The sequence below is a fragment of the Chenopodium quinoa genome, unplaced genomic scaffold, assembly GCF_001683475.1.
Source record: "Chenopodium quinoa cultivar QQ74 unplaced genomic scaffold, ASM168347v1, whole genome shotgun sequence".
Classification (NCBI taxonomy): domain Eukaryota; kingdom Viridiplantae; phylum Streptophyta; class Magnoliopsida; order Caryophyllales; family Amaranthaceae; genus Chenopodium; species Chenopodium quinoa.
In genome coordinates this window covers 3,167,759-3,177,221 of record NW_018743574.1, presented here as the reverse complement: position 1 = coordinate 3,177,221, position 9,463 = coordinate 3,167,759, and positions in this window count along the sequence as shown.

Genomic DNA, 9,463 nt, shown 5'->3' with positions numbered 1-9,463 from the left:
TTTAAAAAAAACTAACAAAGGAGTGGGGCATGCATTATTAATTTGATTGTAAAGGAAATTATTAATACAATACGTATTTTGAAGAAAAAAAATAATTAATAAAATAATAGTAATAAATATAGATGGAATATTACTCAAAATACGTTTTTGGTGACTTTCGTACTATTTTCTACATATAGTATAAAAGGTGGTACCGCTAATAGCAAATAGTTGAGTTCGTATTATTTTGCACACACCGTTGATAATTGGTATTATTTTAAGCCAATTTTCCAAAAGAAAATTGCAACTCACTCGTTTTTTGCTACATTTTATAAAATTAAAAAATAACATATAGAAGATGAATCAGAAAGACAAAATGGTGTACATCACATACGTATGGAGAAAAGAGTTGATGCAACTATTATCACAGGGATGGATGCTATAATTTTGCTACATTTTAGATAACGCTTATCACTTTTAAAAAATCGCTATGGATACTAGCTAGTGAGTAGTGAGTGTATTCAATTATTTATAGAAATATCATGTTGATTAGACAAAATTTTATTTATCAAAGAGATACACATACACTAGGGCTTCCTTATGAGAAAAGGGTGGGGGAGGGAGAGATTACAGACTATGAAAATTGAGATAGACAAACCTACTATAAGAGCCGAGGCTAATACAACACATCCTTTTAATAAAACTCTTGTCGCGCGAGTGAAAAATATGTTAAAATCAATTTTTGATGTGCCTAAGGGCCTGTTACGTTCAGTTTTAATTTCAGTTCAATTCAGTTCCTATTTTTCCTCTCTCATAAACAATTCATTTTAGCTCTATCCAGTTTAGTTCAGCTCAGCCTCAATCAATCTATTTCAGTTCAATTCAATCTAATTCATTTAAGTTGTTTTCAATAAATCGGAACAGTCCCTAAATCATTTTCCAAAGATTAGGTGTAGAGTGAATAGGAGAAGAGCACATCAAACTTGGGCAAATGATGGCCACCTATCAACAACAACAACAACAATAGCAGGAGGAAGAAGGACGGAAGCAGCAGAAGAGAGAAGGAATTGATAAAAAAGAAAATGATATGATGGTCTTTTGCCAGTTGCCACTCCCCACGCCCTCTGTCTCATTTGTCACTGCCCTCAACTCATACCCTTTTTAACTTTTCTTTTTCATTTCATTTTTTTCCTATTAAAAAAGAATTCTAAATCATTATGAAAATCTACAATTATTATTTTAATTATATATTACTAAAAATTACTATTTCGATCTCCATAATTTATGATGCAAGTTATCATTTCCTTTGTACGTACGATTATGACATCACTCTCACGTTAGCACCACGCTTCTGTTGATAACTACTCCTACAAGTAAATTGTTTAGTGCTAATTATGTAATATTAAAATTTCATCTTTTCAGATTAATTGTTATTGGAGATGATCGAAATGATTTCTAGTTCTTAATGCTCGATTTGATAGTTCAACTAAAAGATAGTTATGATAATGAATTTGTTAAGGATAATTCATGTCCATTTCGTTGATTAAGCAACTTCATTTATAAGTTACATTAACCTACTTGTCATTTAAATTTTCACTACCATTCATTTAAATGTGATGTAATTTATTTAAATAAAAATGTATAAACATAGTACAGATGCATGTAATTAGGATATGTTTAATTTGCTTTGATTTAGGGTTTATTCTTTTCAGATAATTTTCAGTCCACTTCAGTTCAACTCATTTCAGTCAATCTGAACAAGACCCTTATTTAGACTGAATATAACTTGTCTATGTAATCTATCGAACAAGGAGTACATAATAAATAAAATTCGATCTACTTACAAATCCAAATGAGGTTTTATATGAGTTCGTAAATCATTTAGAGATGTGACAAACTGTTAGAGATATGAGATATCGGAAAATATATGTATATATTAGAGATATGAGATATCAAAAATTATATGTATGATATATTTTCCGTAGATATCATTTAGAGAATAATATATTTAGGATATTATCTCTAACATGAACCCATCTCAATCACTTACTTCTTAAAAGATTGCACTCAATCTCTTCTTTTAGTTACATGGGACTATTCCGACTATATGTGCAACAAGCCAGACCAACGATAAGGTTTCAAAGAAAAAGGATATAAGGAAAATAAATTTAATTATTATAGCAAGATGATTAAGAAGACTATGGTTGAAAAGGACAAACAAAAATGATAGCAACATATTGGAATATACTTTCCGATCCCCGAGGTAAATATCTTTGTCAGTAAATACGTTACCACAAGGTCATTTTCCTAATCCTAATTTCATGTACAATTTTTTTTTTTAATTAGCAGATTTACAACTAGATTTTGAAACTGAATTTGCTTTATACTTTTACTGTGCTTAATTTTATGTACAAGTACAAGGGCAATAGGGCATATCCCGGCTTGCATTAAATAACAAATAAATAAATTACCAAGCAAAACTTAATTTATTGGAAAAGGTTGTACCTTCAAATCTTAAGCTTGAGGGTTCAATTACCACAAAAAGGTATTTGGGGTGGAGATTCCCTTACCCTTCCCCCACTTTTAAAGTACCTAAACCGTTAACTAGAGTTATAAGGACCCGTGAGAGGTTCCTACCCAATAGAATCCTTCTCCTTACCAACTTTGATTTCAAAATCAATAGGTGATTGATGGCAAATTGGTAATAGTGCACTTGTGACACACACACTCAAAGCAATAATTTTATTTGATCTTCTATTGTATGTTTTTTTATGGTTCATGTATTTTGCACATGAAACATAAAATTTACGTTGTATACTGTATTTCTTCTGTATATGATATAACTTTAAGACGTCAAATTATATTATTATAATAACCATATTTGTCTGAGAAAACGGGTTTGGAAACAAAATGTCTTTATTATATCAGTGTAACTATAATCTATTTAATCAAAAAACAAATTATTGTACACTCTTATAAGGTTTTATGAGGGAAAACAAATGTATAGTTCTTTCTTTTATAATACATCAAACAATGGCAAAATTCTCATTAACCTAAATTTTCAAATTCTAAATCATTATTCAAGTGCTAGAAAAACGTGAAGAGATTGTAATACATAGGTACTAGGTAAAGTGAAATTATTAAAATATGCCTTAACAAACAAAATAATGTACAAAACATAAAATATGTATGTTATACATGTTTATAAAAACACTAGTATTAATAATATTATGAGGTTTAAGCTATGATAACATCAAGATATTCTTGAAAAATATGGAACTTAGAAAGTAAAATAAGTTAAGAATAATTAGAAGTGGTGGGCATCATAAAATTATTTGAGGTTAGATGATTATAATTATTGTAAACCAAAATTGGGCAACGGATGTCACAAAGGTGGAAAGATTGACAACTTTTTTCTCTTATACAAAAAAGTCAATAGGCCCTAGATTCACTCCTTGATGCAGATTAAAGAGATTTGTGTCTTAGATTAACAATCATTATTGTTGCTCCTTTTTATTTTCACCTTGTAGTACCTTTTTTTAAGATTTTACTTAAGATTTTACACAATTAGGGGTTCTTTGGTTGACAAATAAAAACATGGGAAGTTAGAAATCCTAGGAATTGAAATTCTTTGAAGTTGTTTGGGTGACAAATTCATGGGAAGTAGAAATTCCCATGAATTTCCACTTCCCACAAAATGGGGGAAGTTAATTACCTAGGGGGACCTAGGTAAGTGGAACTTCCCATGGGGATTTCCACTTCCCTTAGTTAACCAAACACCTTTTAGAATTTCCTAGGAAGTTCAATTTCATGGGAAATCAATTTTCCGAGGAATTTGCAATTCCCTTATTCAACCAAACGAGCCCTTAATATAAATTATCTAGCATTTAATTAAGAAAAAATTTTCAAAATAAAATTACTTGTTTTCATTGTTCCCTTACAAAATTTTATTTTGTTCAACCAATTAGCATCAACAATTACAACACAGAGTTTTATAATATTTAATATATCATAAGTTCAATAAAGATGGCCAGATGGGTGAAAATAATGGTGGAGAAATCACATATTTCGAGCCCCAATTACCATCCACTGATTTGTAGTTGTGATAATATATATTCCATTTTTATTAGTGAATCGCTAAACATCGCCCGCAAATTACCATATAAAGCCCACAAATATGACTTGGTGTGACCATTATGTCCATTTTCTAAAATTGAAATAATCTCGGTTTAAAAAATGTGGAGCCGTACTGGCTCGCCGGGGGAGACCGGAGGGCAGGCCGGAGATGCGGGGGACGCCGGAGGTACGTCGTCGTCGACGGAAAACGAGGTAAGTCACCGTTAAAATTCACGGTTTACCGTCGGAGTGGCTCTGGCGCCTAGGATGGACGCCCAAACCGTAGCCTGGACGTCCAAGCCAGACGCCAGAACCACCAGAGTGGCGTCCAGCCCAGACGCCCAGACCACCAGACTGGCGTCCTGGCCAGGCGCCACTCTACTGGCTGAGGCGGCCCTGCCAGGTGCCAGTCCAGTGGCTGTGGCAGCCCTGGCAGACGCCACCCTTATAAATTAATTTAATTTTTTTCTTTTTTGATTTTGTTGTTGTTTTTTATTTATTTATTTTTTTAAAAAAAAATCGAAAATGATTTTTTAAAAAAATTCGAAATGGGTTTTTTTTTAAATTAATTTTGAAAATTCGAAATAGGTTTTTTTAAAATTAAGTTTGAAAATTCGAAATGGTATATTTTTAAATTTAGTTTGAAAATTCGAATTGGGTTTTTATAAAAATTAAGTTTGATTATACATAATTATGCTTTTTTTTTGTGTTAATTCTGTGTAAATATAGAAATTAATGTATTATCCGTTAAATGTATTTATTGTAATATATAATTGATGCAGGATTATGGTGGAGACGGAAATGATTACAGTGGGATATTTGGACATGATGGTCCATTCGAAGAAGCTCAACAGGCGATTGATTGGGCAAAACAGGTTGCAATTGCAGCTGGATTTTGCTTAGTAGTAGTAACTCATAAATCTCAACGGAATGGTAGAATGGATCGCATTTTGAGATGTGACCGTTATCGCAAAAGAGAAGACAGAGATTTTCGTACAGCCACTCGGTTTGATACAAAGCGGAAAGGTTGTGGGTGTGAGTTCAGAGTAAAGGTTCGACAACTACGGAGTCGTGACGGTTGGGAAGTGATTGGTTACTCTAAATGGAGGTATCACAACCATGAGATGATAGTATATGAAGAGGGTCATCGACAGCTGAGCGGCTTAAGTCCTGCTGCGAAAGTAGTTGTGAAAGAAATGAGTGATGCTCAAGTCAAGCCTGCTAAAATATTAGCATCTGTGTTAGAGAAATTTCCAGAAGACCATCCAAACCGAAGACACATCTACAACGTCAGACAGCAACTCAGGTTTGAACGGTCAGAGGGAAGGAACCCTATACATCAGCTGCTACAACAGGCACAATCACGTGGTTACCTGTTCTGGTTTGATTCTGATGACGATACAACGAAGGTGACTCATCTTTTCCTTGTGCATCCTGATTGTGCTGATATGATCAAGTCTTGGCCATTTGTAATTTTGATCGACTCAACGTACAAGACAAACAAGTACAAGTTCCCACTGGTTGAGATCATGGGGATGACTCCAACGAACCAGAACTTTCTGATTGGTCATGCAATCATCAAGGATGAGACGGCTCCAAGTTATTATTGGGTGTTGGAGAAGCTGAGAAACTACATCGGGCCTAATGTTCATCCAGCAGCCATCGTCAGCGACTGTGAGGGAGGTCTCTTTGCCCCCATAGCAGAGCTGTTTCCAGAATCGAACCACTTATTGTGCACATGGCACATCAACAACTGCGTGAAAGTGAAAGCCTACAACCTTTTCAACAAGAATTTGGAAATGGCAGAGAGATTGGTGAATGGTAAGTGGCGGAAGATCCTACAGGCTACCACAGAGGAAGCGTATGAGCGAGCATTGGCTAACTTCAGGTATTCGTACCAGTGGTGTCCGACATTGGTGGACTATGTGATGCAGCAATGGGTCCCTCGCAGGGAAAAGTTTGTCAAATATTGGACAAACCAGGTACTTCATTTCGGGAACACTACAACATGTAGAGTTGAGAGCGCTCATAGAGCTACCAAGGACTGGATTGATTCATCGACCGCTGCTTTGGATACACTGTTCGATAGACTTAACAAGTCAATTGAAACTCAGAAGAACGACATCAGGAACTCTCTAGAGGACTCCAGACGACGACATGGTACGATGTATAGCCATTTTATATTTAAGATTCTCCATGGTCGTGTGTCGCACTACTGCTTGGGGTTGATTCTCACTGAGCTGAACAGGATGAGGGACTTGGCTGACGAAGTGTATGCTCGGTGTGGGTGTGCTATTTCAGTAACTCATGGATTACCTTGCGCATGCACCATTCACCGCGTTATTACATAAGAAAGGGCGTCGTTACATGTTGATCAGGTCCATTCATTCTGGAGGACGCTTGTTATTGGTGAGCATGCAGACACTCAAACGGCCGACCGTGAACAGGAGGAGTTGGAGCAGTTTCGTTCGATGTACGACCGAGTGTCCTCCAGCCATCCTTCTATTATTCGTGACGCTACTCATGTACTTCATGACATGTTCCACACGTCTACCTTAGATTATGAGGAACCCGAAGGAGTTGACCGTCCTCGAGGTCGACAACGGAGGAACAGGAGTGCGGAACAGGAGTTGACCGTCCTCGAGGTCGACAACGGCGGAACATCCGATTTTCCAGTGCCACCGATTATACCTCGGTGGTACAACATTCGCACAGCGAGCATAGAGGGTTGGGATGCGCTATATCATGACCGGATCCACGAATGCAACACCCTAGCTGCATTTTAGTTTTTCATGTGTTACATTCATCCTATGTAATCTTATTTGTACGTTGCTCTTTTAATGAGAACATTAATCTTTTATATTGTATTGCTTACTGCATTATATATGTTGCATGGGTAAGTTGCGCGGATCCACGAACGGTTATATCAAAATTTAAAAACAACAATGATAATATGTTTAAGTTGGAAGCTAAAAGAACAATCTAAAATGTTACAAACTTACAACATAATGTCCAATTTAATAAATTAAAACGATAATATTTAAAGTGCTCTATAAATGAAATGACAAAACCATCAGTAATCCCTCCTCGACGACGACTCCCACTGCGCAAGGGTCTGTTCCAGACTATCAACAACAGCTCTCCCTGTTGCACTCATGCTGTCCTTCTCAAGAGAGAGTTTCTGTACGTCCTGCATTATCTTTCCCATCCACTGCATACAACAAAAAACAAAAGATGAAATACAATAACAACATATAAAACTTAATTAAAAGACAACGATAAATATAATATGAGACATACCGCTTCCATGGCAGTAGGCGGTGGCACATAATCATCATCGCTGTGGTCGAGATCTGCGATCAACCTCGGGTGCGAATACCGGTTGAACCATTCCATGTAGTAATGGTCACACATGGGAGGAACCCCAGAGGGCGGCCGCTGCAACTCCGCAGTCCATAAGCGGGCCACCATCGGAAACTGGTCCCACGTCCCGGTCATGATATCCGGCCATTGCACGACGTAGTCCCTCGACGATGCAGGTCGGACCGCCTTCATCGGGCATGCCGGGGGAGGAGGGACAACTTGGACAAATCCCGTACGCTGGGGCATGTACGCCTCGACGATCTCACGATACTGAATGAGTCCCGTGTACAGGGTCTTGGGAACCCTAACACTAGGGTTCGGGCCGAAAGACATCCAGTTCACCTGCACATAGTTTTAAAATTTAATAACATGAATATAATATGTGCAAATAATAAAATGTAGAAACAATTTATAAACGTTACCTCTAAGGGGGACAGCCTGTCCAGCAATAACCGTATCGATCGGAGGCGGTCAACGGACTTCTTCTCCGAGCGCGGACTCCACGCACAAGCACGTGGTGTACAGTGCAGCCCTGTCCACCGCCAACAACTCCGCCAGCAAATCTGCCTGATCCGCATCAGCCACAGCACAAAGTCGTTTACCCTCAACACGAATCCCCAGAATGGCCTCGACGTCATGTAACATGATCGTCATCTCACCGAACGGAAGGTGGAAAGAGTTTGTATCCGGCTGCCATCGCTCAATGAAAGCCGTGATCAGCGTACTGTCAATCTTATCGTGCATGGTGGCAGGAACGTGATTCACCCCAGTGCCCTCCAGTCGCTCGAACATCTCGCTCTCCGCCGGCCAAGCCTCAGCCCATGTACGCAAAAAGCTACAAGTCTTTTCCCGGGTATGACATTTCAACAACCCTGTAACTGAAGGCCTCTCCTGGTCCTCCCAAATACGGGCAGCTATGTGTCCTAGAAAGCTAGGAATCACACTCCCGTCAACAGGCCCACCGGGCACCTCACTCCTAACAACCCAAGAATCATTACCGGCCCTCGACCGTTTCCTGCTTGCCCCAGATACAGTGGACGCAGATGATGTGCCAGATCTACTAACAAACCTACCACCCCTACCCTTACGCACCTCCACCATATGTGTCTCGTACATGTCATCAACCCTCTGACTGAATGGACCGTAATCATCATACGGTCCACTGCCATCGTCCACATCCTCATCCTCATCTGCGCCCTCCTCCTGCTCCTCCTCCTGGTCACCCTCCTCAGCATCATCATCGTCATCGTCATCCTCATCCCGACGGTGGATCCGTTCTCTACGAGCTGAGGCCGAAATACCACGGGATCTGACATGTCTATGCCCCGACCTCTCCACTGAATAGCTTCTACTAAGAAGCTCTACATTCTTCCCCGCACCATGACGACCCAGTGAATTCTACACAAAATTTTAAAATATATAACCATACAAAAATTTATACGAAAAATAGCTACCACTACCCAAATCAAATAAACTAAAAACATACTAACAAATTAACATAATAAAGAAATTAACAAAACACTTAAATAAAAATAATAGAATAAAAAATACACTTAGAAAGGAAATAAAACCAACATAGAAGAATATATATAAACATAAATAATTCATTCCCAATTAAAATAAATTAACTAACCAAAAACAATATCAATAATAAAATCTAAAATAAATTAACTAACCAAAAACAATATCAAAGTCACAAAAAAAATTTAAAAACAAATCAAAATAGAGAATAAAAATAAAAATGTACAAAAAAAACAAACAAATAATTGTAAACAAAATATAAACATAGAAAAAATACAACAAAATTGAAAAAATTTATAAAAATAAACAACAAAATATAAAAACAATTCAAAAAGATATTACACAAAAAAAAAACAATATTTTAAAACAAATATATAAAAAAAAAAGAAAAAAAAGGGGGGGGGGCGCCTTGGCTGGACGCCCAGCCAGCGGTGGTGGCGCCAGCTGCAGACGCCGCCACCAGTGGGCTGGACGCCACAGCCAC